This window comes from Temnothorax curvispinosus, unplaced genomic scaffold, assembly GCF_003070985.1.
Source record: "Temnothorax curvispinosus isolate PA1 unplaced genomic scaffold, ASM307098v1 QBEX01013717.1, whole genome shotgun sequence".
Classification (NCBI taxonomy): domain Eukaryota; kingdom Metazoa; phylum Arthropoda; class Insecta; order Hymenoptera; family Formicidae; genus Temnothorax; species Temnothorax curvispinosus.
The window spans coordinates 507,499-531,842 of NW_020223497.1; the positions used below are offsets into that span (position 1 = coordinate 507,499).

Sequence of the window (24,344 nt, forward strand, 5' to 3'; positions counted from 1 at the left end):
CGTCAATAAATAATTCCGTGCCGGGACCATCGCAAAGGTTGCGACGCCGCGACGCCTGTGACTCATGCGACGTTGTGCGATTCGGCTGTGCCGGCGAGTAGAAGACACGGTATGCGAGTAAAAGGTTCGATTTGGAAGACGAGGTCAATCGTGTTGATTGATGGCGAAAATTCGGCGTAACGAGTAATTTACATAACAAAAGATAAAATGTAAAAAAAAAAGATCGGATTGATTAAAAGCGAGCTAAAATAGAATGATATAGAGCGATGCGGTTGGAAGGTCGTGTAATTTCTTTCTCGACCGTCTGTTAACTCGATCTCAATTTCCACCCATCGTGGTTTACTGTATTTCCAGGAATAGAAATCCCGATTTCAAACGAAAGAAGAACTTGAAGCCTGGAAAACACTTTCCGTCGTTGAAACACTCCACCCCCTCTAAGAATCATTGCTTGAAACGAGGCGATAAAGTATTTACGTCTTTGCTCCCTGCTAGTCTCCCTGTTATTCACTTATTTCAAGATGAATTACAGCAACAGAACCCAAAAACAGAGAGTCCATCTAATATCAAGATATATTATTATTTGCTTGATTTTTTAATGATGTAAATTATATCCTGTTCATTTTAAGAAACAAAATGTTTTGCGAAAATAACATAATTTATTATTAATTCCGAATGATGCGAGCTACTCTGTTAGTTTTCTTTCATACTTTCGAAAAGATATAAATAATTACAAGAAAAATGTTTTTTATAAGGATTGAAAATTAGAGTACAATAATTACAATTAATGATTTAACCATTAGACAAGAAGGTGAGATAGTAATTGATTGAGAAAATTGTGTTGAAGATAAAGAAGATTGTCACGCAAAGCCTTTTATGCGCGTAATAAAAATATTTCGGTCGTGGAATGTGCGGCAGATAAAAGCATGGAATCGTGTCTCGACTATTCAACCTCTCTTTACGACGTCTTTCCACTCTAATCTCCGTCTTTTTCCGCGCGAAACTATTCGTCCAGCGAGAAACGCACCGTAATAACCGTCGTTGTCAAGAGAACGACCATTAAATTCTCAAGGTAATATCCTTAATAAATAAAAATAAACGTGTAAAAAAATTTTATAATTGGTCAAACGATCCTTGAAAACTTTGAAAAAATTTGCAAAACTTTTAAAACAATAACTAATATAATATTACCTTATAAGTAGCACAATCAGCAAGCAACAAAATTCACTTCTTTAAATCTAAATATTATTTCCTGTGTTTATAAAAGCCACTCCTTACATGTATGTAGTAAGGAGTAATGTTATTTTTACAACTTAATGAATGCAATTTACGCGAGTCACGTATTTCGAGCACACGGCACTTACAACGTGCTTTTAATTACAACAACTTAAAACAGACTAAAAATACTTACTTCTCATTAACCCGCATTCCTTATTTTCTGCTCTTATTTCTTTGTCCGAATAGTTCACGTCATTCGGATAATGTTCTTCGAATTAACAACAATTCTCCACAAAGAATCTTCATTTAATTAATAGTAATATACTTAACAATTAAGTATCGCTTTGAGATTGTATAAAAATACTGCGGACACTCCAAATAATTGGAGGATAATCGAGAAATAGTTCACAATTTTAATCAATGTCGAAAGACTTTAAAACTTGCATGTGCCACCCTATATATGTCTCGAAGCCCGGCACGAAAACGATGACACCGCGAACAAGGTCACTGCGATAGGCGTGCTGGCTATGCAAATTAATGACACACGTCCCATCGCTTCTTAAATAAAAGCGACGAGACGCGCAGATGGCTAGAATTCGCGGGCAGAAAACGGAGGTTCCTTCAAGGCTACCTAGTTTCTCTAACACACAGCCCAGACGAAGAGTTGCACGCGCGCGCGCGCATAGATGCTGCACCAGGTATGCGGACGTATGCATAAGCGAACGAGCTTATGTCCGCAAAGAGAAGACATTAACTATCACGTGGAAAATATTTGCGGACCGATTCGATGTCTTTCTCGCTGGGTCTTTTCTCAGGTGGAAATCACTCTGTTCGTCCCGCTGCGCTATATACAGACTGTCCCAAAAATACCGGATGTTTTCTCAATAACAGGTTTTCCAGCTTGAAATCGATTCCCAACTTGGGTAAATAAACAGGTAAAAATCCGATGTTCTTTAAAAGTTTGAAGAAAAAACAATTATTGTATTTCTTTAGGATACTCTATAGCTTTCACGTCGATGACATCAATAATTATTTTTAAGAGAAATAGAATTTTTACGATAATAAAAGTAACAAGCTAAAATCATTAAAGATAGCGTAAAGTAATGGTAAATTCGTCAAAATAATAAATAATACCAAAGATAATAATCACGAGATTACGTGGCGCTTCGTAACGTGAGGAGCAGTCGTTCATTTCACAGACCGCGTTTGAAGCTGCAGCCGCAAGCTGTCCCACGGTACTACTTACGTGTTATCAATTATCATCTTGAAATGAGCTGAAGCGCCGCGCGTCGGTATTGTAATACATACAGCTTTTGTTTAAGCTGATAAACCATTGATAAGACGTAACGTGTTGCAGCGTTCGCAGTATCGCAGTCTGTAAAATATCTCGTAACGCGCGTCACACTTAGCTCATCGACATAATTAAAGTGGTTGTCGATGAATCGAAAAATAATTTAATTTCTAAGCTAACTAGATTCGTCATAAACAACTGAGTTAATCATTAAAAATAAATTTTTTCATAAATAAATTTAAAATGTCACGTTTAAAAAATATCTGTCTCCCTATAGGTAAACTGACAAATGTCAGTTAATGCTAATTAGGATTTTATGTCATTTGTTATGACGGTATATTAACATTACTCCTCAGTATTAGCATAAGAATGGGCGAGAACTGCAAGATGAAGGCCGATGAAAAACCGAAATAAAAGGAATCATTTTACGCGCGAACCGGTTGGATATCCGATCTTCTAAACGAAAGGACGAAAGGATACACACAACCGCATCGAACGCGTCACAGTAACAATGAGGGATTTCCGATGCAACGCGCATTGGGCTGGAACATCTTGAATTTCATTATTTGTCCGCGGTATCGAAACCCGACGCCGTGCGGATGATAGAGAACAAATCGATGTGCTATTACCAAGGTTATATACAACTTGGAAACGTGTTGAAGAAATCCGTAAGGATACGACATTTTATTATATAAAATTGATTATTTATGATCATTCATTTTATATTAATATATAATTGAGACTTTGTAGAAATATTTACATTGAATTAAATCAATTGCTGCGATTTAGAAAACAAAACTTTATTTTCTTTTTAATATTTTACTGACAATACACTGAGAAAAAAAATTGTTAATCCCAAGAAATATTTAGTCCGATACGTTCAACTAAACATTAGTTCTTTCAACAATTTATTTAGTTTCTTTAATCAAGAATTAATTAATTCAACTAATGTTTAGTTAATTAAGTAAAATGTTTAGTTGAACGCATCGGACTGAATATTTCTTGAAATTAACAAACTTTTTCTCAGTGTAAAGTTTAAAAATGCAGAATTGCTTTAAATTTGTCTCTTCAGACAAATTTCTAGAGTGAGAAAATCGTTGAATTTTTCACACAAATCGAAACAGATTTCAAAAAGATCTTCAAAACATCCGTTCAGACACACCACGGAGGCTTTATTCCTTTTTACTGAAAGATCGTATCTATACTGTTCTTTTTGGTTCCTATAGGATTTGCATCGTCATTGCAAATAGAAAAACCGACTTTTGTCGAACAATGATGGTATAACCAGAAGTCTACAACCTAAGGCTCGCAGGTTAGATCCGGTTTGTCAAGAAATTTCGACGTTTTATATAAGTGTAAGATATACATAAAGTTGTGAGCCCCTTTGGTTTTGTGGTCGTCGCTGTGTCGGACTTTTATAATATAAAAAAATTTAAAAAAAAATTTTATTTTTATATAATTTTTAAAAATAAAACTTATTCAGCCTCCGGATCATTACAAAGATTTTAATATAGCTCTCTTGACAAAAAAAGTTGAAAACCCCTATTGTAAATTGAAAAAATATATTTGTCCATTTACAAATAGTTAAAAGTTAAAAGATGATTTTTTTCTGCATTGAATAAGTTATAAATGCCACAATTCATTAAAATCTAATTGCAGAATAAAATCTATAGAGAATTCAAAATTATTCTAAATACTCTCTAGATTTATCTTTTGCATTATATTTTATGGGAAACTTGAATTCTACATTGTAATATAGTTATTTTTTAAATTTTATTTATTAATTTATTTACAAATTTTAATTTCAATTCTAACGCAAGACTGTATAATCTTAATTTAAATATCGATTAAAAATTATAAGAGGTGTATAGATTACGAAAGACTGATTATTTTTGGTGAATAACCCTTGGCACTTGCCTTTCCGAAACGTCGTCATCATTGTTAAGTAAATCTCGCGTGTCGCACGGTGTAAGAGCGTAAGGGCGATAACGAGGTAAGGTTCGTGCCAGTCGTTGATTTAACGCCCGCATTTCCGTGGAGGCCCTTCGGAACGGAACGATCGCGAAACGAATAATTCTTGCCGCGAGGACGAACGTTTGTCATTATTATCGAGGAGGACCTTTAATACGCGCCGCCTCGCGCGAGAACGAAAGCCAAAGACGAGAGGCGTGTGTGCGCGGTGAAACAACCGAGCGGAGACCCCTGGAGCTATGGGTCCCGTGGGCCCGACGCGGCCTTGGTGAGAAAAGGAATGCAAATGAAATCGACGATGCGAGATATTCCGGGTCCCTCTAATGCGCCTTGATGAATTCGAACACGAAAACACATATATCATAACTCGGCTCGGAAAGAACCGTCCATGATCTACACACTCTACACGACATTCCGAAACTTCAATCCCCGATTCGCATAAGCTCGAAAATTATCTACATAGCTGGTTATTGTGATAGTATGAACAGTGAATGTTTCCATAATTAGAAATAGAAGTAATAACTATCACACACGATTATTCGCAATTATTACAATTTTTCTTTTCTCACAATTATAAAATATTCTTAAAAATATGTTATAATTGTTTTTTGCAATTATACACATACGCATCTTAACCGACGTTAAAAAATGTTATTTTCTATATACTTTTGTTTAATATTTCTTTCGTCATAAATAACGTGCGTGAAGTAGTTCTGAAAGCAAGAACGAAAGAACCCGGTTACGAAGGTGGGCACGTCCTCGGTTCACGACCCCACTTTCGTTAACTGCTTTTAATTGCGCCGTAATTGAGATTAATGGAAAGGCATGCGGGCTCTCATGATATTTCTCTCGACGAATTAAAGTTGAAACGCGCGTTGTGTGCCGCAAAGGCGCCGCCGGAATCTCTTGTGACACGCAACGTCGCCGACTTCCAGAAAAAGAGTTACATAATAACGCCGCAGTGTCAATTATTATCGTTCGACCGAGATATTCCAATTATATTTGAGCGTCTCGTTCGCACAATAAGTCAAGAACTCATTCACAATTAGCTTTTTAACTATCAGATATTTTTCTTTAAAAGAATTTACGGACAGCATTCTTATATCTGCGATGGTTTAAGTCCAAAGGGAACAGAGGAAACCAAAAAGGAAATTCCTGATAGCTCTAAAGAATTAATAATGAGATAAACACTCAACCACTATGGGTCCCCGTTTAAGTGAATATTTACAATCGTTATAGCGTAGGCGTGCAAAGAACCTCACTCTGTTCCTAACAGGAGGGTTGAACAACCTGCGCGGTAAATAGCTGATTATCTCAGCGTACCCAAAGCATGGAAAGCCACGGGCCAGCACCATCCTGGACTAGATGAAGTAATAATAGGGTAATCTCGTTGGCATGCGGCGAGCATACCGCACGGCTACGATGTATGCACGGACAAGCTTCTTCCTCCTCGTCGATTATCGATTTTGCGAGTGCATTATTACCCACTCGTCATAGAGGACAATGACACGATATTAAGCAAAATATATGTTCAATGTATAATAATTCCCATAAAATTAGTGTAAGTCTATAAAAGGAATTTGATACTTGAAATAATAAAAAAATGTTCGTAAAAATAAGAATTTTATGCATTTAGTCTTAATATTTACTTTATCCAGACTTGAAAAATTTTAGTATTTAATATTAAAAATTAAAGATTCTTTTTTTACTTTATTAAAGGAATTAAATCTAGAATTCCAAAATTGATTGCGTTCTGTAAATTTAGATATTTCGAATGTTACCTTCTTACTTTGTGTTTTTTATTCCGGCGCATATATAAAATGGAGTTTAAAAACACTTTTTGTGCCGAGTCGCGCATAAATTTAAGCTCTAACAGACGTCGCGGCTTTCCCCGTCGATTTTACGACGGCGAATGAGAGAGATCTTTCGGAGTAGCAGACCATGAGGCGATGTGGGGGCTGGCACTATTCACTCAAGATAGTCGTATATCCACGCGTGTTCCAACATGCTCGCATGTTCTGTAAGAAACAGCTGAGGCCGGCGAGGACGAATGTTCTTTCCCGCGGAACATCCTCCGCGGAATTAATGGCTCGGGATCCTTGGTTTCAAGGACGTGCGGATTCGCACCAGACCAGCGGTTGAAGCGGACAAGCTTGCACGGAGATGCTTCGTTGCATTCCATCGATCAATCCTACAGCCATGATAAATTTTGGGTTGCCATCCCGAAGTCCACCCGAGGATATCGCGCAAAAATTTTTTTTTTTTTTTTTTTTCAAGATAAACGCTATAATTTTTTAATGACGATGTAACGGAGGACTCTTGCTTCTTGAAATATAAGCTACTGTGACTCTAATAATGCTTTAATCGGCAATAAAAGAAAAAAAGATGCGACAAAAAGTAAAAACCACAATATCACAATTAATTTAATTATATACCTATATGTGATTTAATTAATATCATTGTATATTTTATATTTATATTAATAGCAACGTTAACATAAAATAGATATTAATATCACAACGATCAAAATCGAAGGAACAATAGCCGCATAGCTGTATACAGTTCTTAGAGAAGGAAAATATTTCAAGAAACCATTACCTCGCGAGAAAATTATCGCCGCGCCGCGCCGGCCCGAACCTGTCGGCAAAAATACTTAGCGCGTAGATGAAAGTTACAAAACAGAGTTAAGGGCGTAATAACAATAATTGTTTCGCGAATGAATTATTCATCATGGGGTTAGCCGATATTTCGTTACATTGTAAAATCTCTGACTGTGCGGCAAACAATCGGTAGGCACGCACGCGTAATTAGACTCCTACATTCCCGCTGATCATTCCGTGAAAACTGAGGACCGGCGCGGCGCCTGCGGCACGACGGACGCCTACGCGTGCACATACACGTGCGTGCCTCCACGCGGAACAGCTGAGAGAGCGAGGTGCGTAAGTACGCGTTGACGAGACGGCGCGCGGCGGGTTGATTGTGCCGGAGTTAGGCGAGAAAGAGAGAGGAAGATAACACTGTAGCGTGTTATTACTAAAAAAAAATGTTAAAAAACATGGCGTGAAAGAGATGCTATTCCTCGGGAAAAATTAAAATAAAATATACATCGTACAAAATTATTCAAGCAGATAAAAATTATTGTCCGTAAACTAATGTTTAAGTAATGTTTTACAAAAGATTCAACTTTTCTTGTAAAAATAGGGCGAAACTATATTTATACTCCTTTTTGTGGATCAACATATTCGAATTATTTTTTTTAATTTTTTCAGCAATTGATTACATTTTAATTGATATTCTTTTCTAGATAATCTCTTGTTAAACTTTGATTATGGATTAAAAACAATTATTTTTCTTTTGTAACTTTTATCACTCATGACTTTTAATTAAATTATAATTTTTTTAAATCGAATTAAATCGTAGTCCATTCATTTATGTAAAGAGGTTCAAAAAAGATTATAATTAATTTACAGTATTTTCTAAAAAAGAGATACAAATACGAAAAGATTAAAAACCATGATTTACGGCCGAAGGTTTCCATTTACTATTTAGCATCACAATCTCACATCTAAAATTTGTTTCGTTATTGCTTTTAATCATCCACTTCTAAGAATTTAAAGAACAAACCTTTTGTTAGACATCTATAGACATATCCAAAATTCAATTTGTATCAGTTAAAAATGTGCAAGAGACAATGTATTTTTAAACATAGAAAATTGATATTTTGGTCATCTCAAGTGCCTCTTCTTTAAGTCATTTTAATAACACGCGACACCACCTATTGCGATATGCGTCTAGCTCTTTCTGCATTATATAGGTATTCTCAAATCTCGAGTCTAAACTCGAAATTATCTCCGGATTTGAATGCGCGTCGATTTCGTAAGAAGACGCGACGCGACTGCGGTGAGACGTTTGGCAACCTCTGATGTAAGCAATCGACGCCGACGTTAGGAAGAAGTGGAGATAAGGATTCTCAATGAAGCGCGCGGGGACGGCGCGGTCGGGCGGCGAGGGAGACAGGTCGGAAGCGCGAGAGAGACACGGAACGCGATGCTGCGCGTCGCAGGAGCGACTGAGAAGGGACGACTTTGCGTGACTGACTCACTCACAATCAGTGATACCATGGACCCGTGGATTCTCGGCAACATAAGTGGTGGGGAACAGAGTAGGGGTAGGCTGACCAGACACGGGGTGTTCGGTGTAACCCTACTACTCACGTTGCCGGAGAAGCCGCGGCCCCATTCAGATATCGTATCACTATCACTGAGTACGCGTAATCTTGCGTGATAAAAAGTCGGCAGAGGATTACAAATAGTAAAAATATTTTCTAGGCTCTATTTCCGAGCCGATTTATTTCAAGGCAATAGATATTATTTTATAAAAATCACATCTTATTTCTTATACATACATATTATTTACGTTTTTAATATAATTATACCAATCCATTGCCTCGATATTGAAATAAAAAGTAACTCACCGGCCGATGCGCAACAGCAGAGTTGTAATCCTGCTTTGATCTGTAATAAAAAAATAGTTTTACATTAAAGCAGGCATTTTTTAAAACATCGTTTTTAAGAGATATCTGATTTTAAAATATGTCAGTGCGAGAAACGATCGCGGCCGCCGTAAGCCGCAAGCGGCTGCATATTTTCGCATTAACTCGCATAATTAATCCGGGAAAAATCGTGCAAGTAATATATATATTACGACCGTGCGAATATAAGGGCCAGTTTCACAAGTGTCAGTTAACTTTTAATCTTAGATTAACTCCGAGATTAACTCACTCTTCGTCTCCTTTTAACGTCCCTTTTAGAAAAAGACGAAGAGTAAGTTAATCTAAGGTTAAAAGTTAACCGACACTTGTGAAACTGGGCCTAAGAGAGAGACGCGACGTTCGCGATGTAATATCTCCTCTCGCATATCGGAGATTGGACTCCGAAATTACGAAATTGCACCGGAGTTAACCTCAAACGGTATTGTACGAATAATGAGTATCAATTATCATTTAATGGGTTTCATTATCATTTAATCAAGTTGCGCTTGAGAAAGCGACGGGACCTGGCCGTGACAGGACTGACAGGACAGCAAAATAATAAACGAATAATTACTCACCCTACGGTCGCTCCGCTGTCGCCCGATGCCTCCCAGGCCGCCTTCGCCTCCTCTGGCCCTGGCCTCCTCCTCTTCTCGGTCCATTGTCGCATCCGTCGCATCTTCGTCGGCGCACTCACTCGACTCACTCGCGACGTTCACGCGAGAAGATCGACAATATCGTCGCTTATGACCGCGCGACACTTTGCACGGCACTCCCGGTATTAATCTCGCGACGCGACGCGTACTTAATTACACGGCGACGGAAGAATTACGCCGGAGTCGTCGGAGAAGCTACGAAGCAAATTAAGCTATACGATCCGCTGACGTCCCGCAGGTAGGACGCTAACATGGTGGACTGCGGGGCGCGGAGAAAATTTCGTAAATAGCGCGGCCAACTTCACTCGCCAGGAGCAACCGTCGCGCGACGCGAGGACGCTTGCTGCTCCCACACTGGAAATCGATCAAGTATCTTTTCCCCTAGCGGAAACACTAATAGAGAGGCTGGCGCTAGATTACGCGCGATTCGTGGTTCGTGATTTGCGATTCTCTATATTCGTATGGATTCGCCCGTTTGCCAATGTAGACTCTCCACTATTCATGGTTCATCATTTCGCGATTTCGATTCATCTCTTTGATTTCGTAAAAAAAAAAAAACGTTCCGCTAGCGAATCGGCGCGAATGACGACCCGCAAATCACGAACCACGAATCGCGCATAATCTGGCGCCAGCTAAAGAGATATGTATATATAAGATATACTTTGAACAACGAATATAATGTCATTATACTTTTACTATTGCAATCTAAGCGACGTAGGAGGAATAAATGTGTGAATTAATGTCAGATGAGTTATTCGCGGAACATACCAACCGAAAATAATACGATTGCTACTTTACTAATTGCGAGGCAATTTTGGTTAACTGCAATTAAATCATCGATTATGAATATTGTGTCTATATCTTCCACGATCGCCAAATATCAAAACACGACTAAATACGACGTTAATAAAAACTGTTATCGACGTTATCGATAATTAATAGAGACGTTAAATGTACGACGTTAATAGAGACGATAACTAATTAAACATATTACTCGAGACGCCACTCAATTTAAGGTCCGCTCGTATCTACCTGTGTTCCGAAAACAACGGCAACTTCTTTCCGAAGCCGCGCGACACGCGAGTCAAGTTGGCGGTTGAGAAAAGCGAGACGGATTATCCAAAAGAACGCGATATACCTCGATATATTATCCGTATAAATTCCGCGAAGCACGTGTATAAATAAATATTCGATATATTACAGTTTTTCGTAATCTCAACCGCCGCGCGTCGGGCCCCGGTGATTGTTGTGTATTTACTCCGCGCGATCTTTGAGGGGAAATGCGGCAGAGGGGACGGGCGCGCGCGGCGCGACGTCCGTGGCTCTCGTCAACACGAGTGGTGGGGGTGGAGTGGGGATAAACCAAATAAGCACGCCGCGCGCGCCGCACCGTGCCTACTGCCTAGTGCCTAGTCACAGTCGCAGTCGGTCGGTCTATTCCCCGCTTCGTCTCTCCGTCATTCGTGTTTCCGAGAGAGCCGCGAGCGCGCTCTGGCATCAACGGACTCGCTCGGTTCGAAGCGGGTAAAGCGACGTAAGCGTGCCATGCCGAGCATGCGCACGCCGCTCTCGCTTCTCAGTCTCGCCGTGGCGGTCGCGGGAGTCGGTTCCCGCATTTCGTGGCGCTAATTCGATTTGAACGCATCGCTCGTGCGCGTAGGCGGCGCGCCGTCGCGTCGTGCCGTTGCTCCGGTAAGCTCCGAATGAGTTTTTCGTTAGTTTCTACGGTGTTTCGCGACCATGCAGTGTTCTTCGCTCGATCGTGACAGCAAGATCGCGACGTAACTCGACGAGAGAAAGCACCGACCGGCGGTGCTCTTCCGCGATTTGTGCGCGACAGTTTCGGCGAGCGTTTCGATATTAACGGAAGTGAGACGAGATCGAGAGTGGCCCTTCGTTTACGTACGAGGTTATCGGACTTGCGTGTGTGAGGTGATCCGTACGCGTATCGGAATTCCGCGGGAATTATGTCCCTCGTCAACGAGGCGCTCGTGTCTACGGCGACAATCAACAAGTGCGGTGGGTAACCGTTGCGGCCACGTGATACGCGTCGCAAGATACGCTACGCTACCGAGTTGCCGATTGCCCGCGTGGCTCTTGCTTCTGCTTCTGGAGTCTTAAAAGAAGCCTGGTGCCACGTCGAACGCGGAGAGTCGAGATACGGAGAAATCACGCGGGACGTACGAGAGTGTGAAGTTCAGTGAAAATTCAAACGACAGTGTGATCGAACTGAAGCGCGGCCAACTTCAGTCCCTCGGTACACCAGACTGAAATTCGCTGCGGATCGATTAAGCGCGGCAAGCGCTGCAACGTCGATCCTTCGACGCAAATCGAACTGCTCCAGTGCTCCGACAATAATCGCGTCGACACGTCGACGGTTCGTACGACACGTTTCGCGGGGGGGAAAACGACGAGCTGCAGCCGAGGATACGTGACATATCGCGCGTTGACTCGCGCGACGAAATCGCTCGTTGCTCGGAAATTCGCGGAAGTGAAGCCACGCGGCGTTTCGCGGAAAAGTGAGGCGCCGGAAACGCAACCCGGTCTCGGGAGAGGAAGAGGCGGCGATGACCGCGGTGATATAATCGCGCGGGATCGTGAAAGAGACGCCGCCGCGCGCGGTGGTCGGTGGTTTCTTGTGTTCGCGTCGTGTCGCGCCGACGTTTGTACGAGTAAATTTAAACTACGCCGCGTCGAGAACACGTGGATGCACGCCGCCGCCGCCGCTCCGTCGTCGCCGGCGAGAACTCCTCAACGTTCGCCGAGGATCCTCGGGTGAGTACCTCACTTTCGAGAGTTATATCGTACCTAACCTAACCGACGGCGGAAAGTCGCGGAAAATTGCACGAAAAAGAATTTCACACGCTGACGATCCCACGGAAGTGCGGCAGCGACAATTGTTTTCATCTCATCCTTTCGCTCGGGCAGGCATGCTCGAAACATTCACTGGTAAATTCGATAATTCGTCAAATTATATACTTAATTTGTGTAAGTCATTTTTAATCATTTCTATGAAGTTGCCATAGCTCAAGATATATCGTTAATTTAACTAAACCAATAAAGTTAAAGTGATACCGTTTTGTGTTAAAATAATAAATTTCGATACACGTGATACACGTGAATTAGAAATAACAAAATGTTATTTAATTCAAGGTATTGATTTTTATTAAATTTTATCCTTTAATATTTAACAATGTTGAGAACGTTTCGATACTTGATTCTTGCAATGGTTAATATCTGCAAAATTCAAGTGAATTTTAAATGCCTGCTCGACCGATGATTCGGAAAAAATAATATCACTCGATTTGTTTTCGGAATACCGAAAATCTTGAATGTGTGTCACTTAACATTTTAATCTCGCGGGTCATTAAACTTTGATCGATTAATTGACATTTGTACCATAATTGCGTGACAGGCTACAACATATTTTTATCGCGAAGGAATGCCTATCGCGCGTTGAGCCATTCTCGTCGACACAAGTGCAATTTATCGGAGCAGCTTAAATATAAATACGAATATTCGCATGCCGCATAGGATTATGACAACTGGTTAACGTTGCGGTCTGACAATAAAATACGCAACTTCAACGCTCTGTTTTTTTCCCTCTCTTTCCGACTCTTTCGCTCGACACGCGTGTGCAAACTGCAACGTGCGCTCTGACGTCAATCGGAAAGTCATTTACCACACGTGGCCGATAATCTCGGCCGAAAAGAATCTAAAGACCGGCTGTTAAACGTACATAATTTGGGTGTTGTTTATCGCGAACGTGAAATTCAGATTGGGGTGGAACTAGTCCTAAATTATTTATAAAATCGTACGTCTGATAAAGAGTGTTTTTCCTCCGTCGCTGTATCCATGCAATCTCCGTGCTATTCCGCCGTACGAGTTCGGTAATTAGAACGAGGCGAGATCGTTAGATCTGACACGGTTTCGATCGTCGGATCGCCCAATTAAACGCGACAGCCGATCGATGCGAGTCGCGCAGAGAGCGATATCGTGGAATTGAGCGCGCGCGGCCGCGTAACGGAAGTGAGGCGCGCGTTGTTTACAGAAGTCGGTAGCGCGTGTGTGTGTGCATCTCCTGCAATCTCGGATCGAAGGCGCGGGGCATGCGTCGCGACGCGGGCACGGCGGTGATTCGTAATCGTACGATTTATCGTAGTGGCGAGATCGGTAATCGGTATCCGCCGCGCCGTGCCGAGCAACTCGCTCGGCCGGTGCGCGCGCGCATCCTTGAAGGCGAAATCCTGATTACGATTCCGCTCGATGCCGCGGTGACATCACCGTGAAATCATCATCCTCGTGGAATGTCCCGCCGATTAAATCTCCGCGTGTCTAGTGCCGCGCGCTACCTGCTTCGAGAAAACAATTTTTTCTTTTAATTTTCTCACGTTTCCTCGTTCGTTAATTTGCAGATAATACTAGTGTGATGCAACGCGTTTAGAATATACGAATTTAGAATATAGAACTTACGATTCTAATTTTTTAACTTTATTAGTAATGAATAAACATTTTATTTTTTTATATTTTTTTATTACCTTTGACGTGTTTTGCAAGACGAAGTTGAATTTGAATCTTACATCGATCTCGTACAACCGCGACGGTTAATTTGGTCGAAAAATAGTGCTCTACTATGATACTATAGAAAGCGAAGAAGTCACGTTGACGGATTCAAATTATACTTTATGATTTCATTCAACATGCCTGATAAGGTTCTGAATGAATACTGCAATACGCAGCTGAAAAATATGAATGCTTTAAACGCGCGCATTAAAAGAAGCCTGTTTATTTAACGCTTACTTCATAATATCATCGCCAACAAATGAATGGTAAGCGATCGCCGTGCGTTGTTATTTCGTACGTGATTAGTACGGCGTAATGATATGCGTTTCTCGGAATAATGACACAAATATTTTTCACACCGTAGTAATTTTGATTTATTTCGCAGCGCTTGATGACGAATAGGTGGAGCTGATATTGTCACGTGTCGATATATTAATTTGACATAATCAATAAGCAATACGATGTTTGATTAATTTCGAAAATTATTATTCTAATTACAAGTGCAACAAATAAGCTATATATTAAAGGAATCGTGTTGCTTATTAAACAATCGATTGTCGAAAGACGTTTATACTTTGAAAACCAATCTGTAAAATACAGCTTTTCTAAAGTAAACGCAACATAAAGGGATTAAAAATATTTTTTTCACATTTTCTAATTTATTTGTAATAAGAACTGCACTTTGTACTATGTATGCTAAAAAGTTATGGGATAATAGTGAGGGATTCTTATGTATACAGTCGCTACGTTCACACTTCTTGCAGGAATTGCAACGCGGCAATTTGCATAAAGCGAGCAGTCGTCGGGTCGGTCGTAAATAGTCGTAATGCGATTGCGAAACTTAAAAGCTCCCCGCGTTACATCGACAATGGCAACGCTCGATTTCTTAATTCAAAGCGGGAGAGCGAGTTATTTCTGCCATGTGAATCGCGTAGCAAAGAGGGGCAGCTTTTTTGCAACTACTCTTATACTTTACGCGACAGGATTCTGTAGCAAATACATTCACAATTATTATAAGCTAAAAATAAGCTCTATTTCGCGTTTCTTTTATTTTACTTTTATTTTACTATTTTGTGTAAGCAACAATTTAGTAATCGTTTATGAACTTGAGAAAAACTGTCGTGTAAAAACAACATTTTTTTTATCACGATTCAAGGGCCATATTGATTGACCATGAGACTGTAAATAAAAGCTACCTTATTATATCAGTCAGAGCGCAAAGAGATGAGATACCGTGCTGCGTCGTGAATGACGTTTATCACATTCGATTAAATATCACAGCTACTCCTTCTGAGAATGACGAGTCACACAGATATTTTTGCTCCTCGTGTGTACATGTGTATAGAACACTGCAGCCTATCAGCCGCGATAAGATTCTGTCTATGACTTTTGGAAACTAATCAATGTTTGTCGGTTTATCTTTTAGAGATACACAGAAGTTCTCCGATTTTCAGTGGCTAACACATGAAATGTATTGATCATCAATCGCTTACTAACAATGCATGAGAACGATCGCCGTTTAGGTCTAATCATTAATTACCGGCACGCAGCGATCGTTTCACGAAATTTATTATGGAGGAGTGACGACGCGTCTTCCTTTGTTCGTGATGATGAGCGAGCACGGGCTATACTTTACCAACAAGGCTTCCAACGAAACACGTGGTCAGCACGTGTGGCTGCTCTTCCGAAAAGCTTCATACTTTATGCTACAATCATTCTCAGCGGAAGTACGTTCTTTGTTCAGGCTACTGCCTTTTACGAATCACAAGCTGCTAGTGACAGAAAAACGGATATACACACATGATTATAACTCAGTTTATCAAGGTTATTCTATTTTATTCCGAGAAATATTACAATATAGAGTATCATAAGTAATTATTTGAGGAGAATTAATTATAATTTTTAAATTTCTAATTTCTAAAATATTAATTGCTAATAAATTTTAATAGAAATATTAAAATTCAGAGATGTATATATAACACTAAATTGAATATAATAGTGTTAAATGTCGCGTCACTTTCTTGTAACGGATTTTAATAGGCTCTATAAATTATAAACTTTCACAACATTTGTAGGAAATCTTTAATTTTATATAATACCTTGTGTAAAAAAAAAGAAGAAAAAATAGGAGAAAGAAATAATCGTTAGGCACTTTCAGTGTACAGGATTAATTACGTTGTCGATGATCCTCTGACTCTTCTTCACTTCCTTCTTGATCCTTCAACTTTTACGCGCCTCCGCGGAGTAGCTCGTGTCCCCTGCATGATTTACATCCCGCATTTATGACGCAACGTAAAATCGCACGAAACTTTCCGCCAGCCAACCCCTAGTGCCGGGAGCGCTTTTCTCCTCGCGCGCCTTTAAACGCCTGTATATCTCGATGGGTGATGTGTGAAATATTTATGCGCGATCCAGGCTTTATTCCTCCGACATGAGTGCCGCAACGCGCAGCGGTAATACGTTTGTGAGGAAAATAGGAAAGCGGGAGCCTTTGCGCGTTGCAAAGTTCTCTAAAATGCGGCTTCGTTCCGCGGCTTCAAGTGTAATCTATTTAAAAAAATTGAAATAACAGTGTTGACGGAACCTTTCTCGTTTTATCTCCAAGTATTCCGCGTAGAAAAGTTGCGTGGCTAAAACGTAGCTGCAAATTCACACAAGCGACCTCCTAATGCGGACGGAAAACATTAACGGCGCGAAGGCGATTGCGCGTGGGAATTTAATTTTCTTACCGCCTGCCGGAGTCGGTTACGCGCGCGGTAATGACCGGTACTTATTGTGTCATTGGGTCATATTTCTCGAGGAATTATGGTTATGCTGTAGCGCGCTTCTTTGAAATCGAGCCCGCGGCCTATCGGCTGTCCCTCCGACGAGAGACGGCCCTAAAGACGACCTCCGTTAACCGGGATTACCGTCGACAGAATACGAGGTATAGTAATCGTATAATCCTTCACAGAGCGTAAAGAAATTCATTTCAATCTAGAAATAACAAAAAATTAAAATTTTTAAACATTTCTACGCACAAATTACATTATCTATTGAGATTATGCGTGAAATTGAGACCTCGCAAATCAAAGAAAGCAAAGCGCAAATAAATGTCTAAACAAATTAATTTTTAAATGTTTATCGCTGTTGAAACATTCTCAAAAAATAACAAAATCTTATTTAATAAGAAGAAAATAAAATATTTAGTGAATTATTATCGGAATTTATCTTGCTTATTCGAAGATTTTAGTTTATACTTAAATATATAAATACTTAATTTTATTTTGACATAAAAATATATTTTTTTTAACCCTAGAACGCATGTATCATTTTTTTGACCTTCTAACGCATGACTGGGGGCAATATCGACCCCACGCTTTATTTGATCGTAAAACCGGTCCTACAGAAATAAAGAGCCTTTAAACCTACATGAATTTCTTCGTTTTTTAATAACGAAGAGAATGGTATGCGGTAAATTTAATTTTACTCAAGTTTAGTTAGTGAAAAATCCATTTAAAGACCGAAAAACGCAGAAAATCAGCAAAAACCTCTTTTTTTAAACAAAAATTTGTATCTTTTTTTGTAATCCACCGACTTTCAATATTCACACGGCGTCTTAAAGAGGACACATTAGACTATTAGAAAAAAATTGTCATCGCTATGTTCTGTTCAAAAAATATATTTATTTGGGACTATAAAAATGAAGAAATTCGCAAAGTTGAAATATGGAAAAAGTCGATAAAAAAAACCATAAAAAATTGTATTTCAAGTATTATTTTATTTTTATTTGATACAAAATAGTAAAAAATATGAAAAAAATGAAACATTATATCGCCCAGCCATTTTCTGCGAAATGTCAATCTTCTATAGGCAACGGGATTTTTACCGACTAAGTTGTGTGATATTTCGTCTTAAATAATATTTATGACTATTTATGCTCAGATTACGTAATAATACATGAAATATATTGATTCTAGCAAAAAATATAAAATTAGCTTACCGACGAAACACAAACGGCAACTCACAACTGGGGTCAATATCGACCCCACGCACGCTTTGCGACGGTGCTGTTTCACTGCCAGCGAACAACCAACGCTGCGCCCAACATAATCTTACTTTTAGAGAGTTGAAATGAATTATGGTTCAGGTCCTGAGTCAATAATGTCACTCGCTAGCTCAGGAGCGTAGTTCAAAGTTCGCCTGGGGTCGAAATCGACCCCTCTCATGCGTTCTAGGGTTAATTTTGATATTTTTTATCGGAACAATATCATCCAGAAATAGATAATGAACTGAAATGAAGATATCGATACGAGGAAACATTGAAAAGTTACCGCGAGTTGTCATAGTAACTATCAGTAACGTAAAGGAAATCAATAGGGACATAAAGGAGAAGCGTTTACTGATTGAATCGTGATTCAAATATGCAAATAGGTCGTCGATCTGGTCGATCACTCTGGTTGATCACGTACACACACGCATATACACGGATATGGCGAACTATCCTCGTTACGCGTTGCGCGAAGCACAATTGACGACCGAGGAAATCGAAAGCAATTACAGTCAATTAAATAGTAAAAGGCTATTGTCACTGTTCGGTACATCGATAAGAGCGTTCCATATCACTCGTGCGTGAAATGGAACGAGGGTGGAAGGGAGGAAAATCGACACGCGACAAGAGCGTAGCAGTTCGTGCCGGTCACGAAAATATCCCTCTCTAGCGCCGGAAACCGACTGTGTGGGTGGTCTTCCGTCGATAGCCCTGTCGATAGAGCGGCGATAATAAAACCAACCTTGATGTCACGGGGATGCTTGTTGCGAGCATAGGATCGAGAAACGATCCCGAGATACGACAGAGAATCGATTCTATCCGCTGATGCATTCGAAACAGCGTGCAGCTAAGTAAACATCGAGTCAGATATGAAATATCGTGAAGATTGGGAATGTAGTTTCGATATATATATATCGCAATAATCCGAACTAACTGCTACAATTGGTCAATGCATAATACACGGAGAAAATTTTATAGTAAATATTACTATATATGGTGTCGCACTAGCTGCGGACCATCGAGGAATTTCAAGTTAAAATACTATAATTATTGTTTTAAAAACGATAAAATAACGTAATTTTTACCATAAACATAGTAATTTAACTTAAAATTCCTCGATGGTCCGCAGCTAGTGCGACACCATAGTAATATTTACTATAAAATTTTCTCCGTGTAATAATAATGATGAAAAACTCTATTCAACAAGACTGAATAGAATTTATAAAATACTAAGTTTTTTAAATTATCATATAGCGAGAGATAAAAATTGTTGTTAATTATTGTTAATTATTGTTAGAATTTCTTATTATACAAAGATTATTTCAAATAAGAATTTTGAAATAAGTACATATGGATCTCTATCGGCCGTAAATACACACATTTTTGGAGTTTTTCTATAAAAGTTTAATATCGAATAAGTTAAAGGTAATTTGTGTGTATATTGAAAGTTAGAACGTATGTTTTGAAGAAGTTGCGGCTTAAATAAATGCCAGCAGACTTACTTTATCCAGGCGACGATGAAGTGTCGCGTCGAGACGTCATTGATATTACCATCAGTATCAACGCCTCTGGAGAGCTTCTCGTCTCGCATAAGGATTAAGTTCTCCGAGGTTGTTTGCAAAGACCTAACGCATGAATCATATCATGTCCCTTCCTGCTTGCCTACTCCGATATTTGCTTGCAGTTAGTCATACATATTTGCTGAAGTTCAAAGAAAATGCTGTCGCATTCATAGCGGTTCCTCACATTGTAAAATTAATCTTGGTTTCAATACTTTTAGTTCTTCCTACTATTGTCACTATATGTGATGATACTTTAGAATTTTTTATTTTAAAAAATATCGTGGTGGTTTTACATGTCAACATTAACATGGTGGTTTTGCATCTATATACCTGCTTCATTGCTTCAGTCTGGTTAATAATTTTTTAGTACGGCATTTATGAGGTAATTTCTTATTAAAATAGATGAACTTTGTCTTTAAATAAATGTGAAACACGCTGTTACAACTAGTTTACTGGTATGACCGTTTATCTTAACCAGAGGACATCAATGATCATGGTCATATTATCATAAAGTCGCAATTTAAAATAATATATTATCCTCGTAACATTTACGCAACATTTTTGGCATTTCACGGTGCTAATACTTATTATTGCCATATATCTTATTTCTTATTAACATTCGATATGCATATCTTGCATATTTTATCATCTTATATGGTTAATATTTATCATACCTTACAAACAGCCGTTTGCATAGAATTTGTAAGCATTTTTATGACACGTAATTTTTTTTCTTCTTTTTTCGCGAGTGTGATGCAATGTAATATAAATAAAATGTAAATTTCTTACACTGGGTTTGTAGACAAAAGAAAATGTGCTAGCGTCTCCACTGATGTAATTTATTCGAAGAGTATTCGTAGAAAGCTGATTTTGCGAGACGCCTATCGAAAACGACATTTAGAATGCACGGAATTAATGACCATGACGCACCTTGCATCGCAAGGAACGCTCGTAAAATTTTTATTTTGTATTTATTTGACCTAGTGTATGTTAAATCATTTCGGATGATTGTGACAGTATTTTCAATAACAAACTTAATACTTACAAAATTATTATAAGTGATAACTTCTACTAATTTAACATATAAAATTATTAAATATGAAATTATTAAGAGAACCCGTAAATCTAAAATATTATACTTATATATCATTGATGTCACTTTCACTCCATGCTACATTTTTTTATTGATTTGAATGATTGGATCTATAGATGAGTATGAAAAAAACAAGAATAACAGAAAGAAAATGAAAGACATAATAAAAAAAGAAGACACAGGAGATATATGGTATAAGGATTTGCTGAATTAACTTTTCGTTTAGACGTATAAAAAAAGTTGCCCGTTTATCTATGACATTGGCTTGGATGTCACAAGAAAGGTCCATCGTTTTAATCAGACGATGAGCGATGAATCGCGAGGACCACAAGAAGGGAGAATCCCCTGAAAGGATCATCGATACATCTCTCTTTTTAGCTATTCGCGGCCTCCTCTCATCCCTGTTCGTCTCCTTTATGTATCGGAATCGACCGCGTGTAAAACCAGTTCTGCGACTTGGGGATGGCGAGAGGATATAGTATCTTATAGCTCGCGAACTCGCGACTATTCCAGAGCAAAATGGATCATGCTGATCACGCTTCATTATTTTTTTTCCTCATTCTATTCTTTATCGTCATCCTCATTGAATCGTGCTTTTGGCATCTGCTGTACTTGCTGTGTGCGACTTTTGTAATAATGTTTCACCCTTCAAACACTAAACGACTTTATCGCGGATTATGAAAAGGTATTAAAAAACATTAAAAGAATGTTTATTGATAGATTAGTTTTTAATTTTTTTATCTTTGCTTTTATTTTTTGTTATGCCTACTGCATTATACTTATAAATAGATAACAAAATTTTTAATTTTTAACTTGAATATAATTTTATTTTTAATTAGTGATTAGAAGTATACGTTTATTCAATTTAACTTCAAAAAAATTTTTTGATTTAAAAATTAATTGGGTAAAACTCGTATCTCGTAATAAAAGTCAATGCAGATATTGCACTTTACCTTAAATAAATTTAATCAGCTCAGCTTAATTGCAAAAATAGGGAAACACGGTGAACCGACTGGAAACTACATTTGATTTAATTTTACGTACATCATGATTTTAACAGTAATTCACAGTTATAGCGTTTATATCGCGGGATTCAACGCGAACGTTTGCCGCGCGCGTCGCGACAAAGATATCATAATTCTAAGTTCTACGACCTGTACAAGTATATCGGCGCTGCACTTTCGAGATCCTTTCGCGCAGGATTGAGACGGTAGATAAGGGCTCTCACAATGTAAAGCAGCCTCTTCTCTGACGCGATCCGAAGCCCGTAGAAACGAGTCGGACGATCTCCACGGATAACCGACGGCCGTCAGTGAAGTAGAAGTACAAGATACTCGCCGTTCAAAATGCAACAAGCTATCGCGGTGGAAGCACGACCACCGCGCGAGTTATTCGCCGCCGTTCGAATGCCACGATGCAATCATTGCTGAAGAAGCACGACCACCGAGCGATCGTATTAACTTCATGATGGGAAAAGCGCGGCTGCTCCACGACTTTGGGAAAAGTTTTTGCCTTTTGTCCGCGATTTACGTAAAAAAGGAGATCGTGCACGGTGATTAACGTGCACGATATTTTGAAGGAATCTGGAATAACTACTGAAAGATAAAGAAGATAAAATGGACTGAAATTTTTATTAAATTATAGAAATAATTCTTTTTATTTATTTGTGTTTATACTCTTTATTTTACATTATCCGTCAGAGTTCCGAATAATTAAGTGCGACTGATTCTAATTCTGGATACTGGAATTCCGAGTTGGGGCAGCTCTTCCTTACATCGCTTAAATAAACATCGTGTCGGATCCGATTCGAGACACATCGTTTTCTTATTCTCTTGTAGACGTTGCAGCGACGGACTGTTTATTTGCATTACTGCAATAGCTCAAGCTATGACCTAAATGTTTTCTGACTATCTTATAGGGTGCGGAGAAATTTACGTTAGCTGAACTCGGAAACGTGCACACGAGACATAACTCACGTGATAAATCTCGATACATTGAATTTAAATTGCGAACGAAATGAAATTAAGTGAAATAAATTACGGATATGAAAAGTACTCGACGTATTTATACACATATATGTATATACGCATATATATACATGCTTATGTATGTTATTAAGCGTTAAACGCCGACTGTGTATTATTTACTCTAGGGAAATGCTGTCTATTACTTAATAGCGACTATTTTCGAGCTTGTTATTAAGTTTTCGCATATCCGAGTCACGAGGTGAATCGTATGAAACACGCGATAAACTGTAAATCGTGTGATAATAACTCTCGTCACGCAATCTTCACGATCACGTTACGTTGTCGATATTCCCGCACGACTCCGTGTACATTTTGCAAACGTGATAAATCAAGACGTCGCGCCATGCCCGTTTTCATGCTTTCTATCTCATCGTTTCCCTATTACGTTCGTGCAGCATACGCCTACCAACAAAGTCAAGTCTTGCTAAATGGCACGGAGAACATATGAAAATAGATTGCCGTAATTCAGGAAGAAGATGCATATCAGATTTAATAATCTTTAACCTTTATTTCTTATTACCGTTCAGTTTCTCTCGAGGGAAAATAAGTGTCGTGATGTTGCAATGTGGAAATAAAAAGGATCCGTTTTCAAGATACTAAAATTTCAACCGGTCAGTTTCGTTAAATAAATGTAATTGGTTTAAAAATGAAATTGAATTAATATACAATTTTATTGCTCAACGGAACTTTTTTCTTTATTAAGCTTGTGCCAGGAGGGAATATATAATATAAGGGTTTATTTAATTATTCGTGGTTTGAAAGAAACGGAGTTAAGACAGACGAATGTGTCGTCCCCAAGACTATATGAGTCATATATGTGCGGAGCCTAAGAACGTTATGAAGTCGCAAAAGTAACAAAGGGACCACACATACGCGGATGATACGTTTGATCTTTGAGCGTGACGAAGAATGCACGTAAAGAAGGGATTCTTAACGATCTGAATTCTTCCAAGTTAACTGAGAAGTCAATCAGGAAGAACCTTTAAGGCGAGAGCTACGCTCGTTATAAATTTCCCAGTTAATTATATCTAATGATTCAATAAACATTTTATTGCGCACATTCCTACGGGCGCACTACCGCAAAGAACTTAATTTACCGCAACGGATGCTGCAGATGATTCGAAAATAAATTGTTGGAAGCGACACAACTTCCGGCATTCTTATAATACTCATTAACATTTCTTAAGTTCTTTCGGAAATTACGTTGGTGCGTTCTTCTGATTTTTTATTATAACAACAAAAGGTTATTTTCCATCTTTTATGCTGTAGGCAAAAGTATTCTTGAACTATTATTTGAATCGCTAATTTGTCAATGATTTGCTCGTATAATCTTTTAAACTATTTTCGTTAAAAAAAATTATTTGAAACAATCTGTAAATGTAAATACTCTACAGAAATTATTTAA

At 38.8% G+C, this 24,344-nt stretch overlaps 1 protein-coding gene across 2 annotated transcripts in view; it reads left to right on the plus strand.

Moving 5' to 3' along the window:
• Positions 1 to 11,242: 11,242 nt before the first annotated feature.
• The window catches only part of LOC112463841 (rho GTPase-activating protein 7), a 212,710-nt gene continuing 199,608 nt past the window's right edge, over positions 11,243 to 24,344 (plus strand). The window contains exon 1 of one of the 2 annotated variants that reach the window (XM_025030464.1): positions 11,243 to 12,439. The gene's annotated coding sequence lies outside the window, so the exon portion shown is untranslated. The remainder of the gene's footprint in view (positions 12,440 to 24,344) is intronic. The other variant, XM_025030465.1, reaches the window with a different exon arrangement.